Raw genomic sequence first — 12,593 nt, 5'->3', positions numbered from 1 at the left:
CCAGCCCGACTGAGAGCGGAAATTATCTCGGTCGTTCTGAAAACTGGCGTCACTATACCCTCACACTCTTAAGTCATCACTCACACCAAGGATAAGGAACCAGTCCTTAGTCCTTAGTAGGTACTTAAGAATGTTCTTTACCGCAGTCTAGTGAGCTCTACCAGGATTCCCTTGAGATCTGCTGACAATGCTTAAAGTGAAGGCCACATCAGGGCGAGTACATGTCATAGCATACATAATCGAGCCAACTGCGGAAGCATATGGTACTCGACTCATCTCTGCTATGTCGGCATTGGTACTTGGACTCTGAGTCTTACTCAACTTGGTATTGCTCTGGATAGGTAATTCTCCATTCTTGGAATTCTCCATGTTGAAACGTTTCAACACCTTGTCCAAGTAGGTGCTTTGACTAAGTCCTATTAGTCTCTTAATCCTATTTCTCAATATCCTTATCCATAGAATATGGGCAGCTTCTCTGAGGTCCTTCATAGCGAAGCACTTCCCAAGCCAGGACTTAACCTCCTGCAAGGTTGGGATGTCGTCTCCTATGATCAGTATGTCATCCACCTACAATACGAGAAAGCTAACTATACTCCCACTAGCTTTGACATATACGCAACACTCATCCTCGCTTCTTAAAAAACCAAACTCTTTGACTTTTTCATCGAAACAAAGATTCCATCTGCGAGATGCTTGTTTTAATCCATAAATGGATTTCTCAAGCTTACACATTCTATTAGGGTACTTTGCATCGACAAAACCCTCTGGATGACTCATGTAAACATCTTCAGCCAACTTCCCATTTAGAAAAGCGTTCTTGACATCCATTTGCCATATTTCATAATCATGAAACGCAGCTATGGCTAGCATAGCCCTTATAGATTTAATCTTTGCTACTGGTGAGAAGGTCTTATCATAGTCAACTCAAGGAGTTTGAGTAAAGCCCTTTGCAACCAATCGCGCCTTACATGTGTATACTTTCCCATCCATGTCGGTCTTCTTCTTGAAGATCCATGATGTGTGTTGAATGCACTAGTTTTAGTCCTACTTTTTTAAATATGATTTAGACACACAAAAGGCAGTGTACCTGTCAATTTGTGGTATAGTTTAAGCAAGCAGGGTATCGAACATAGGGAACGGTGATTAACCTAGCTACTAGAATTATCTAAAAACAAATAAATAGTAAAATAGAAGGGTTTTCTCTAGTTTTGCAAGACTAGAAACTTAAACTAAACAATTAACTAACACTCAAACTAAAGCTAAGCAAATAAAAATCGACTAGATTCAATAATAAAGGAGACTTCTGTTCAGGTTTAACTAACTTATTCCTATGGTTAATTTTATGGCAAGTGCAATGGATTAATTCGTCATTGGCTATCGATTAATGTGATTAGGTTCATGTCCACTGTTACTAATCCTTATAAAACAATTCAATTCAAACAGTGGCCAATTGGTTAAATTAATGAATTTCCTAGTTTATTGGTTCGGGTTAAGTAAGACTTGTAGTTAGCTAATTAAATTGGTCGTTAAATTAACCTCTTGTATGGTTGTTCATCATACAAGCTCACACATTAACTTACCTATTCTCTAGTTAACCCCTAGTTTCATGTTCATTATTCCTTGGCATATAATATTGTTTTCACATAAATTATATGATACAAGCCATTAAGAGGATGTTCATGCAACTTAAAAGACTCAATTAACAGAAAATAGTTGTTGTTAACACATAAGGTTCTTTAACAAGCTTAACAAAACAAAATCACCACATCAAATAATCCAAGCCTTAAAATTCAAACCATATAAACAAATTTGTCTACCCCAAACAGAATCTATAAGTGTTTAGCTCATATTCATGGCAGAAAGTATCTCACAAATCAATTCTAATGATTCACACATATTGAAAACACTAAATAAAGAAAAGAGATAATGATTATGCCTTATGATCTCCTCAAACTTGAATGCTAGGATTGATCCTTGATTTCCAGAGCTCCAGCAGTCCTCCAGTCGTAATCAGACCCCAAGGGTTTCTGGAAAAAGTTCTTTTTTCGAATATGAGTGCCCTTTATATAGTTTTCTGAAAACAGGGTCTACTCGTCGAGTCCAGTGACTGACTCGACGAGTTCGTCACTTAAAATCCGTGTACGGCAAGGCATAACTCGTTCGCGAATCTTCGTGCCTACTCGTCGAGTAGGTGCCTAACTCGCCGAGTTCTTCAGGGTTTTAGCTCTTTTCATTCTTTCTTCAATTCCCGAGCTTCCGATTGCTATTCCCGCTTCGTTTTGTTCCCGAACATATCTTTTAGGCTGAAAATACAATTTAAACATAATTAAGTACCTTTTGTTCATTAATTGCAATAAAATAGCCAAAAAGTATTAAGATTTTATACAAAATATATAACTAAATATGCACATATCAAAATACCCCACACTTGACTTTTGCTTGCCCCCAAGCAAAAATGAATTTTAGCACACTAGCATCACATAAGATAATCCTAATCAAACCCAACCATTATGCCAAGACCTCAACGCATGCATTTGTGTCTAAAAATTTTCCTAAGGACCCCTCCTAATTCTAAATATTCACAATCCTCATAAACACTCGTCCACTTGTTTTGAACAACGCTCATTTTATGCATCCCTCCGAACCCATCCGCAGACAACTTTCTAACCTCAAGGTATTTTTGGTCAAGCAAACCAAGCATACATTATCTAGAAAATTACAACTTTTTGATACCACTATGGAGCTCTTTGGAATTCTTCACTTCTTTGATAATTTGATCTTTGATTTCTTTGAATTCACCACCTTCTTGTTTGATTTTTGGTATCTTCAAAATTTTGATTTCTTCAGAATTTTCATCTTTTGATCTTCATACTTTGACTGCTCCAAAATTCTTACAACTTTTTCTTGTAAGGGCGCTCCACTTAAACCTTTATTGGTTAAGGCATTAATCTTAGTGCAATGACTACTTAAGCTTTCCTGGATACATTTCTGGTACACGATGCTAAACATATTGCGATCCTCAAACTAAGCGAAGTTGTGTTTTTGTCCCATGATTTCACTAGAATAATGGGGGCCACAAATGCACTATAACGTATATTGGCTCAACTAAACATTTGCGTCCTCATAAAATCACCAAACACAATACTAGCATGGATCCTAATTGCTTTTATCAAAATTTTCCAAATTAGGCCTAGCAATTTTTATGCAAAATTTTTTAAAATTATACCTAAAACTCTAAGTTTACTAATGTAACCAACCCCCTACCCCACACTTAATTCACGAAATGTCCCCATTGCAAGTTATGCATGATAAAGAACATAAAAGTAAAGAGGGAATTGGAACAAACTCCCCTAGGATAGTAGTCACGAGGTTGATCTTCTTCATTGAAAGCTCCATCTTCAATTGACTTTAGACATGGGAATAGCTTATCCATGCCCTGGGCGTCAAATCTCGTGTGGTAGAGCTCCAAATGTATACGGAAAAACTCTCGGAAAATGATCTTCAAAAGTTCAGCCAATTGCGGTGTCAAATATCATCAAATCATCAGCTTGAGAGATAAAATAAGGATCAACTCGTCGAGTCTATAGGGTAGCTCACCGAGTTATAGCGTAACACTGGCAGAAGTTGAGTTTTTATACTTAGACTCGTCGAGTCCATCGTTGTATTAGAAAAAATGTTTCTGCTCCAGGTCCGATTCTGATGCGTGTGGGGAATATTAAACTGAGACTTTCCCAATTTTTTCTTTAGCTAATAAGCTCTTAATAACTTCTCTCATCATCAGACTCGTAGTTAGACTTAAAACTTTGTTTTCTCTCTCGCCTAGACTCGATTTCTCTCTCGCCTAGACTCGATTTCTCTCTTGGTTAGCCTTGACTCTAGACTCTCGCATTCAATCCTTACACTCAAACTGAAAAGATCAAAACAAAAACAAAAGTAATCGGAAAGGAAAACAATTAAAATCCTACATTATCCTAATCACTAGAAGTTCAAGGCATCAACCAAACAAAAACAAAAACAAATAAAAATTGTCTTTAAATAAACCACATAAAATAAAAGATATCAATCTTCATCTCCTCCTTCATCTTCATCATCATCTCTTACTCCACTCCCTACGGCTCCGCTTCTACGTGCATTAATCCTCTCTTCCCAAGTACACACATATGGACATTCACCCCCATCCACGGGTTTTATGTTAAGGTGATTAAACATTTGAACAAAGGACCGGTTGTTGTAGTTCAAGCTCCTCCCCAAATCATCTTGGTATTGCCTCAACTCCACATTGTACCAATCCATGGGAATCTCCTCGTCAACCGGAATCATCAGCGGGTCATCATGTGCTTCTTCTTGTCTTTACCTAACTCTTCTACTCGGTTGCTCGGGTAACACCACATCATCATCATGTGGGATCGCATAAGCCCCACCACCAAAATCTTCAATGATCCTTGCCCTCCTATATAGCATAACACTAAAAGGTGGTGTAGGAATCATAATAAGCATACTCCCGACGCCTCTTTCTATCACCCCGTAAGATCGAGCCAAGTGGGTCACAAACATCCCGCCATTGATCTTAGAGGTCTTCCTTTCCTTTACCGCCCCATCACCCAAATACCTCGCCAAACAATAGGGTATATTGTAAAACGTGTTTGGCACAATGATACTCCATAAATAAAAAACATCAAGGGATGGGGCCTTATCATCATCCTTTCTCATGTTGATGGTGCTCGAGATAAGACGATGAATAAGCCGGTGAATGGGTGAGCGAATACTTCCCTCTTGAGCGGAAGATGGAATGTAGACTTTGTTGGCGATTGTGTTCCACCAACTCGAAGCGGTCATCCCATCCGGGAAGTCCCTATGACAATTCTCAAAAAATACACCAAAGGCTTCCGTCATGACCACGGATTGGTCATATATTCCCATCCTCCATCCAAGTTCCTCCATACTACATTGGCGGTACTCTCCACCAAGGCAAAAAGTGATAACCCCCGAATCATAATAATTATTACCCCCACGGAAAGTTATAGTTGAGAAAAACTCCCAACATAGTTCTTGATACACCGGTTCTTGAATACGGAACAACCGGTTCCACCCATCGCATGTAATCGTCACCCCATCATGCACATACGTCTTGATCAAATATGGGGTCAAATCCTCCTCTAATCTAACTTGACCCAACCACTCCCATTTTATTTCGTTAGGCATGTAGATTTCTTTCTTCTTAACCTCCACCAACTTTTTCTTCCATCGAGTCATCGTCGATTTAGATTCAATTCTTGGAAATTTTAACCAAGGGAAATCCCCTTGGCTACCCCGTGAGCTCTTTCCTCTCCTAGAAAACATAATCTGCAAAACAACATAAACACAAAAACACAGAAAACACAGAAAAACATAAAAAATATGGCAATAACGCACAGACTCGTCGAGTCCATGAACAGACCGGCGAGTCTGATGAACTGCTCGAGTTCCTGTCCCAATTTCGTAACAGTGTTGTCATGAAATCTCTAAATTAAGTCCAGGGGTATGTTTAGGATGATATTCTAAGTACCAATTCACAAAAGATTTAAACAAAAACACTTTAAATTGGTAAAAATTGAAACCCTAAAAATTATGTCTTTTCTAAAATCGGGTTTTTTCAAGAAAACAAGTCATGCAACCTCTAAAGATGGAACCTTTAAGATAAATATAAGTGAAAAATGTTACCTTGTTGGAAGAAAGTAGAAGAAATCAAGAGAATCAAGATGGTTGCTTGAAAGGAGCTTGGCATGTCAAGTGAAGAGCTGGTGTCGACTATGTGAAATGAGAAAGTGTTTACCTATTAGGGTTAAAACCCTAATTTACAGAATTGTAAAATATATTTTTTTTACCGAAAATAGGCCTACTCATCGAGTAGGTCACCGACTCATCGAGTAGGGTCGAGATTTTTCAAAAATTCCTGATTTTATTCACGGACTCGTTGAGTAGGTAACTCGACTCATCGAGTTTTTTTAGTCTGTTTGAAAAATTTTGCAAAAATTTCTCTCTTTTAAATAAATCCACCACACCCCACACTCAGACCTTGCTTCTCCTCAAGCAATCATTTTAGACAAATAAGAAGATTTAGATAGATAAATCCTAAGAAAACCAAGCAAAAATGAAAAATAAAATGGAAACAAAAGGTAAAAAGAAAGTAAACTCTAGTGACGGGTTGCCTCCCGCGAGCACTTCTTTTTTAGGAGTCTTTAGCTGGACTCCTTCCCGCTCTACGTTTCTGCGGTGTCCTCCAAGTCTATCCCTTCTTCAAGTGTTTCGTCTTGTGGCAATCCTTCCTCGTATCTCTTAACCCGATGCACATTAACTTTAAAACTCGACCCATCATTGCTCCATAGCTCAATCACCCCGTATGGGTAGACATGCTTGATTGTAACAGGCCCGGTCCAATGAGTGCGTAATTTTCCCGGGAAGAGCTTAAGCCTTGAATTGTATAATAGAACTTTTTGCTCTTCCTTAAACTCTTTAGTACCCTTCAACCTTGCATCATGCCATCTTTTAGTCTTGTCTTTATAAATTAATGAGTTAGTGTATGACTCATTCCTCAATTCTTCCAAGGCATTCATTTGCAAAATTCGATTTGCACGCAACTCATTTGGCTCAAAATTGCACGTTTTTAAAGCCCAATAGGCTTTGTGTTCAAGCTCCACGGGTAAATGAAAATTTTTACAATACACTAGACTATAGGGTGTGGTTCCAATGGGTGTCTTGAATGTGGTCCTAAATGCCCAAAGTGCATCATCCAACTTGTCCGCCCAATCTTTTCTATTACTACCCACCAATCTTTCCAATATTCTTTTTAGTGCCCTATTTGTAATTTCGGTTTGCCCATTTGTTTGTGGATGGTAAGATGTTGAAAATCTATGGTGTACCCCATATTTTTGTAACACTTTTTCTAGTTGATCATTAGCAAAGTGGGTTCCCCTATCACTAATTAACGCCTTTGGCACTCCAAATCTAGAAAATAATTTCTTTAGGAATTTAACCACAACCCTTGCATCATTGGTTGGTAATGCTTGTGCTTCCGCCCATTTTGAAACATAATCCACTGCTACAAGTATATACTTATTCCCTTTGGATGAAGGAAATGGTCCCATAAAATCCACATCCCACACATCAAAGACTTCACAAACTTGAATATTCCTTTGGGGCATTTCATTCCTTGCCGATATATTACCCGATCTTTGGCAAGCATCACATTCCCTTACGTAAGTAGCAGCATCCTTGAAGATAGTAGGCCAATAGAACCCCACATCAAACACTTTCTTTGCAGTGAATTGTACCCCATGATGTCCTCCCGCGGGTCCATTGTGGCAATGCTCTAATATGTCCCAACTTTCCTTGCCAAAAACGCATCTTCTTATGATTCCATCCGCACAGCTCCTAAAAAAATATGGCTCATCCCAGAAATAATATTTAATTTTTGAAAAGAGTTTCTTCTTCTGTTGATGAGTGAGGCCTTTTGGAAGGTAGTCGCCAGCCAAATAATTTGCAATGTCCACATACCATGGTTCTTCCCCCATAATCACCATCAAATACTCTTCCGGGAAGCTATCTTCCATACCCATATGTTCTATCTCTTCCCTTTCTGGATTTTCTAATCTAGAAAGATGGTCAACAGCTACATTCCCCATACCTTTCTTATCCTTGATCTCGATATCAAATTCTTGTAGTAAAAGTACCCATCGGATCAATCTTCGCTTTGCATCCTGCTTGGCAAACAAATACTTAATAGCAGAATGGTCAGTGAAAACAGTGGTTTTAGATAAAATGAGATAAGGGCGGAATTTTTCAAAGGCATACACCACAGCTAATAGTTCTTTTTCGGTTGTGGTGTAGTTTTCTTGGGCCGGATTCAAAGTCTTGCTTGCATAATAAATGGGTTGAAAGTGCTTGTCAACCCTTTGGCCAAGCACGACTCCTAAGGCAAAGTCGCTTGCGTTACATATTATTTCAAAGGGCAGGTTCCAATTCGGGGCAATAATGATCGGGGCATTAGTTAATTTATCTTTCAAAATTTCAAAAGCGGCTAGACACTCTTTAGAAAAATTAAAAGGTGCATCTTTTAAAAGTAATTGAGTTAGAGGTCTAGCAATTTTAGAAAAATCCACTATAAAACGGCGGTAAAAACCCGCGTGACCTAAAAAACTCCTAACGCCCTTCATATTAGTCGGTGGGGGTAATTTAGCAATAGTATCGATTTTTGCCCGATCCACCTCAATCCCCGCCTTGGATACTTTATGACCTAAGACTATGTCCTCTTTCACCATAAAGTGACATTTTTTTCAATTTAAGACTAGATCGGTATTTTCACACCTAGCAAGCATCAAGTCAAGGTTAGTAAGACAGTCATGAAGAGAAGAGCCAAAAACAGAAAAATTGTCCATAAATACTTCCATAAACTTTTCCACCATGTCATGGAATATCACCGTCATGCATCTTTGAAAGGTCGTGGGCGCATTGCATAACCCAAAAGGAATGCGACGATAGGCAAAGGTCCCACTTGGGCAAGTGAAAGTAGTCTTTTCTTGGTCAATTGGGTCTATGGGAATTTGGAAGTAACCCGAAAATCCATCTAAGAAACATTAATAACTATGGCTATATAATCTTTCAAGCATTTGATCAATAAAAGGAAGGGGAAAATGGTCTTTACGAGTGGCATCATTTAGCTTTTTGTAATCGATGCACACTCACCAACCGGTTACCGTTCGAGATTGTATGAGCTCGTTCTTCTCGTTTGTCACTATTGTCATCCCTCCTTTCTTAGGCACCACGTGAACGAGACTAACCCATGGACTATAGGAAATAGAATATATGATCCCCGCATCTAAAAGCTTGACCACCTCCTTCTTGACCACTTCTTGCATGTTCGGGTTCAGGCGCCTTTGATGTTGCACTACCGGCTTTGCTCTTTCTTCAAGGTTGATCTTGTGAGAGCAATAAGAAGGGCTTATCCCTTTAATATCATTGATTTTCCATGCAATGGCACTCTTCCTCTTCTTTAATACTTGGACTAACTCTTCTTTTTCTAATTTGGTGAGGTCAGAAGCTATAATTACAGGTTTTTGATCACCTTCTTCAAGAAATGCATACTCCAAATGATCAGGTAAAATTTTCAGGTATGATTTCGTGTTTTCTACATTGAACACGTCAAGTCCAGTGAGGGGACTCATCGAGTCCAAGCCAAAATTCCCATCTGATCGTATTTTTTCGATTGGACTCGTTGAGTCAGTGTCTACTACTCGTCGAGTCGGGCTTTCTACACTTCTTATTAATTCATTATATTCAGCTTCCTTGAGCAGTCTCTCTATTTCCTTTAGGTCTCTTTCAGCATCAAAATCATCTTCAAAGATAATGGTAGAATGGCTTGGCTTGTCTTATTTCCACTCTTCCATTAACTCTTCCAACATGTCTACCGAAAATGTCGTGGCATCACTAAACCTTGCATGCTTCATGGCTTGATCAACTCCAAATGTAACTGATTCGTCTCCTACCCGAAGGGTAAGTTTAGAATCTCTCATATCTACTATATCACTTGCGGTGTTTAGGAAAGGTCTTCCAATTATGATCGGGACTTGAGGGTCCGCTTCCATGTCTGGTACTATGAAGTCCGATGGGAAAAATTTTTATCAACTTTCACCAATAGGTCCTCGCATATCCCCCTCAGAAATGTCACCGTTTTATTCGCTAAGTGAATTTCCATTTGAATCGGTCTTGGATCGGGAAGGTCTAATTTCTTAAAGAATGACTATGGCATAAGGTTAACACTTGCCCCCGAATCAGCCAATGCATGAATAGTTGATAAATTTCCAAATTGGCAAGGCAAAGTCAAACTACCCAGTTCACCCATCTTCTTAGGAAATTTGTTCAACATAGCGGCTGAACAATTTTCATTAAGAACCACCTTCTTCACCTCTTCCATCTTCTTTCTATTTGTAAGAAGCTCCTTTAGGAATTTGGCATATTTGGGCATTTGTGCAACCGCTTCGATGAAGGGCATATTAATTTGAAGGGCTTTTATGTGTTCCAGGAACTTTTGGTAATCAACATCATGCTTATCTTGTCTAGCTCGGCCTGGAAATGGCAATGGAGGCTGATATGGTTTAACAGGAGGTTTATTTTTCTGTTCAGGTGGGGGACTCGTCGAGTCCATGTCTTCGACTCGGTGAGTCGCTTCGGGATCTTGTGATTTTCGATTTTCTGTCTCCTCCTCTTGCACCATTTTAGGATCTTTCTGAATAGGGGTCAAAGGAGTAATAATCTTCCCACTCCTAGTTGTCACGATGTTTATATGTATGCCTTTCGGATTATTTTCGATATTACTAGGAAGTTCACCCGGTTGTCTCTCGTTTATTTGTAGTGCAAGTTGGCCTAGCTGTTTTTCAATGTTGAGAATGGAGACTTGCTGATTCCTAAGTAGAGCTTGTTGATCTTTCATCATAATTTGGTGCTCTTTAATCATGCTTTGTTGATCTCTCAACATATTTTGTTTATTCTTTATTGCAACATCGGTATCATTGTGCCTCTTTTCGGATGCAGCTGCAAATCTTGTAAGCATGTCTTTAAAGTCCAATTTCTTCTCTTGCACTGGCTCCTCCTTTTGATAAAAACCTCTTGCTTTTTGTTTATACTTTTCCTCCTTCTCCTTCTTGTACTCATCATATGGTAGCCATTCTTTCTTGGGTTTTCGCCAATCATCATCATATATATCACCGCTTGAGTAACATACTTGAGCTTTCTGGTTCCCGTTCTCATCAAGATCACAATCTTTATTAAGGTGAGGCCCTCTACAGTTATCACATCCCACTCCTAATGGCATGGATGGATTGGTCCATCTTAGTAATAGAATCCACCACCCCTCGAGTTGAGTCATTCCTTGGATTATGATATTCTCTATAATGCTTAGAGAATTCTTCAATTAGCTCCTTTATAGCTGCAGGTGCTTTCTTCGTGAGTGGTCCCTGCGAGTCAAGGAGCTGCCTAGTTGTTACATTGACCCCATCATAGAAAATAGAAACTTCTTGTTGCACATTCAAATCATGGTGGGGGCAGTTTCCAACAAGCCCTTGTATCGCTCCCACGCCTCTTAGAGTGACTCGCCTACTTGTTGCTCGAAATTGGCAATGGCTTTCTTCAACTTTACAATTTTTGAGGGAGGGAAAAATTGATCAATAAACTCTTCACGCATTGTAACAACCCGTTATTTCTGATCAATGTAATGTCTAGAAGTCAATTTTTGTAATCTCTTTGTGAAGTAATAAAATTAGCGTCAAAAATAAAATGTTCAAAAAGCTCAGTTTGAGTATCCTACGTGGTAGATATCGTAATAAGGTTTCCAAAAATATAAAGAACACAAAAATCCGAGTTATAACGAAGAAGTTATGACCAATCGAATATCCGTAACAATACCGGTAAAACGCTGCTAGGCATAAAACAAGAAATTTCAATAAAATACTTTTTGGCCCTATGTATCTGAATGAAAGTCGTAGATATTGTTAAACCGTAATCGTACATAAAAAGAACGCCCAAATCTGACTTTGTATGAGGAAGTTATGATTTTTCGAAGTTTCGGAATAGCAGTAGACAGCTAAAAACTCGAAATGGAGATCGAGCGATTTTTAGCCAACACAACCTGAACAAAAGTTGAAGATCTCGACAATAGTAATACAACGGTAAAAAGACAGACGAAAACGGACGTCGGATGAAGAAGTTATGGATTTTTAACGGACTTTTCCAGTCCCGGCCTGTTAAAAATGTATTATTAAAAATAAATTGAAAACTAGCCGACGGAGTCTAAATGAAAGTTGTAGAGTATAGTCTCACCTACGAGTGGATATCAAGAACGCCAAAAACAGAGCTCGTACGCGAGAGTTACGTAATTTAGAAGTTTGGAAATTCCAATTACGCCCCGCGTAATGGGTTACGCCCCGCGTACCAGGCGATAAGGGCCTCGTCCCATCGCCCAGCAGACCTCCCATCGGCCACAGACCCGTGACGTAAGCGCTGACAACTCCAGAGTTACGCCCAGCGTACTTCTAGAGTACGCCCAGCGTACCTAGGCGGTTCAGCCTCCTATAAATAGGATGCGAGGGTTCTGGGGTTAATTGCTCCATTCTTCTCATTCCCGCGCTTTTGCTCTGCGTTTAACCCCTCGAAGCCATCCCGACATTCCGGTTTTCATATCCAAGTTCCGAAGGAAGTTTCACACTCCCGAGATTCCCGAGAATCCCGAGAAATCCGCTTTCTCCAGTCGAAACTCTGTCTGAATCAAGTCTCGTCTTCATCAAACCGACACTTCAACCAAGTGAGTTTATACCCCCATTTCTACGCTTTTAAATGTTTTATAAATGCTTTTGAACATATTACGGGGGAGAATACAAGTAAACACCCGGTTAAACCCGAGTGAAAATATGGAAACGTTTGTTATTTGTTTGCATCATATCAAGAGTAACCATTCTTGCTATACCATTTTTATGCATTCAAGAACATACAAATTATGCCTTTGTTAACATTGTGAAAAAGGATAATCATTTCATACAAAATCATCATTTTTAATACGTGACTTA

General features: G+C 39.1%; 1 non-coding gene across 1 annotated transcript; it reads left to right on the top strand.

Annotated features, from left to right (window-relative positions):
* Positions 1 to 11,061: 11,061 nt before the first annotated feature.
* LOC145110527 (small nucleolar RNA R71) lies at positions 11,062 to 11,167 on the top strand. Its single transcript, XR_013709905.1, has one exon. It is a non-coding gene; the product is annotated as a small nucleolar RNA R71 (small nucleolar RNA).
* Positions 11,168 to 12,593: the final 1,426 nt, after the last annotated feature.

This window comes from Lactuca virosa, chromosome 4 (genome assembly GCF_052849685.1).
Source record: "Lactuca virosa cultivar CGN04683 chromosome 4, Lactuca_virosa_CGN04683_v6, whole genome shotgun sequence".
Taxonomy (NCBI): domain Eukaryota; kingdom Viridiplantae; phylum Streptophyta; class Magnoliopsida; order Asterales; family Asteraceae; genus Lactuca; species Lactuca virosa.
This window is presented reverse-complemented; position numbering and strand designations above follow the sequence as displayed.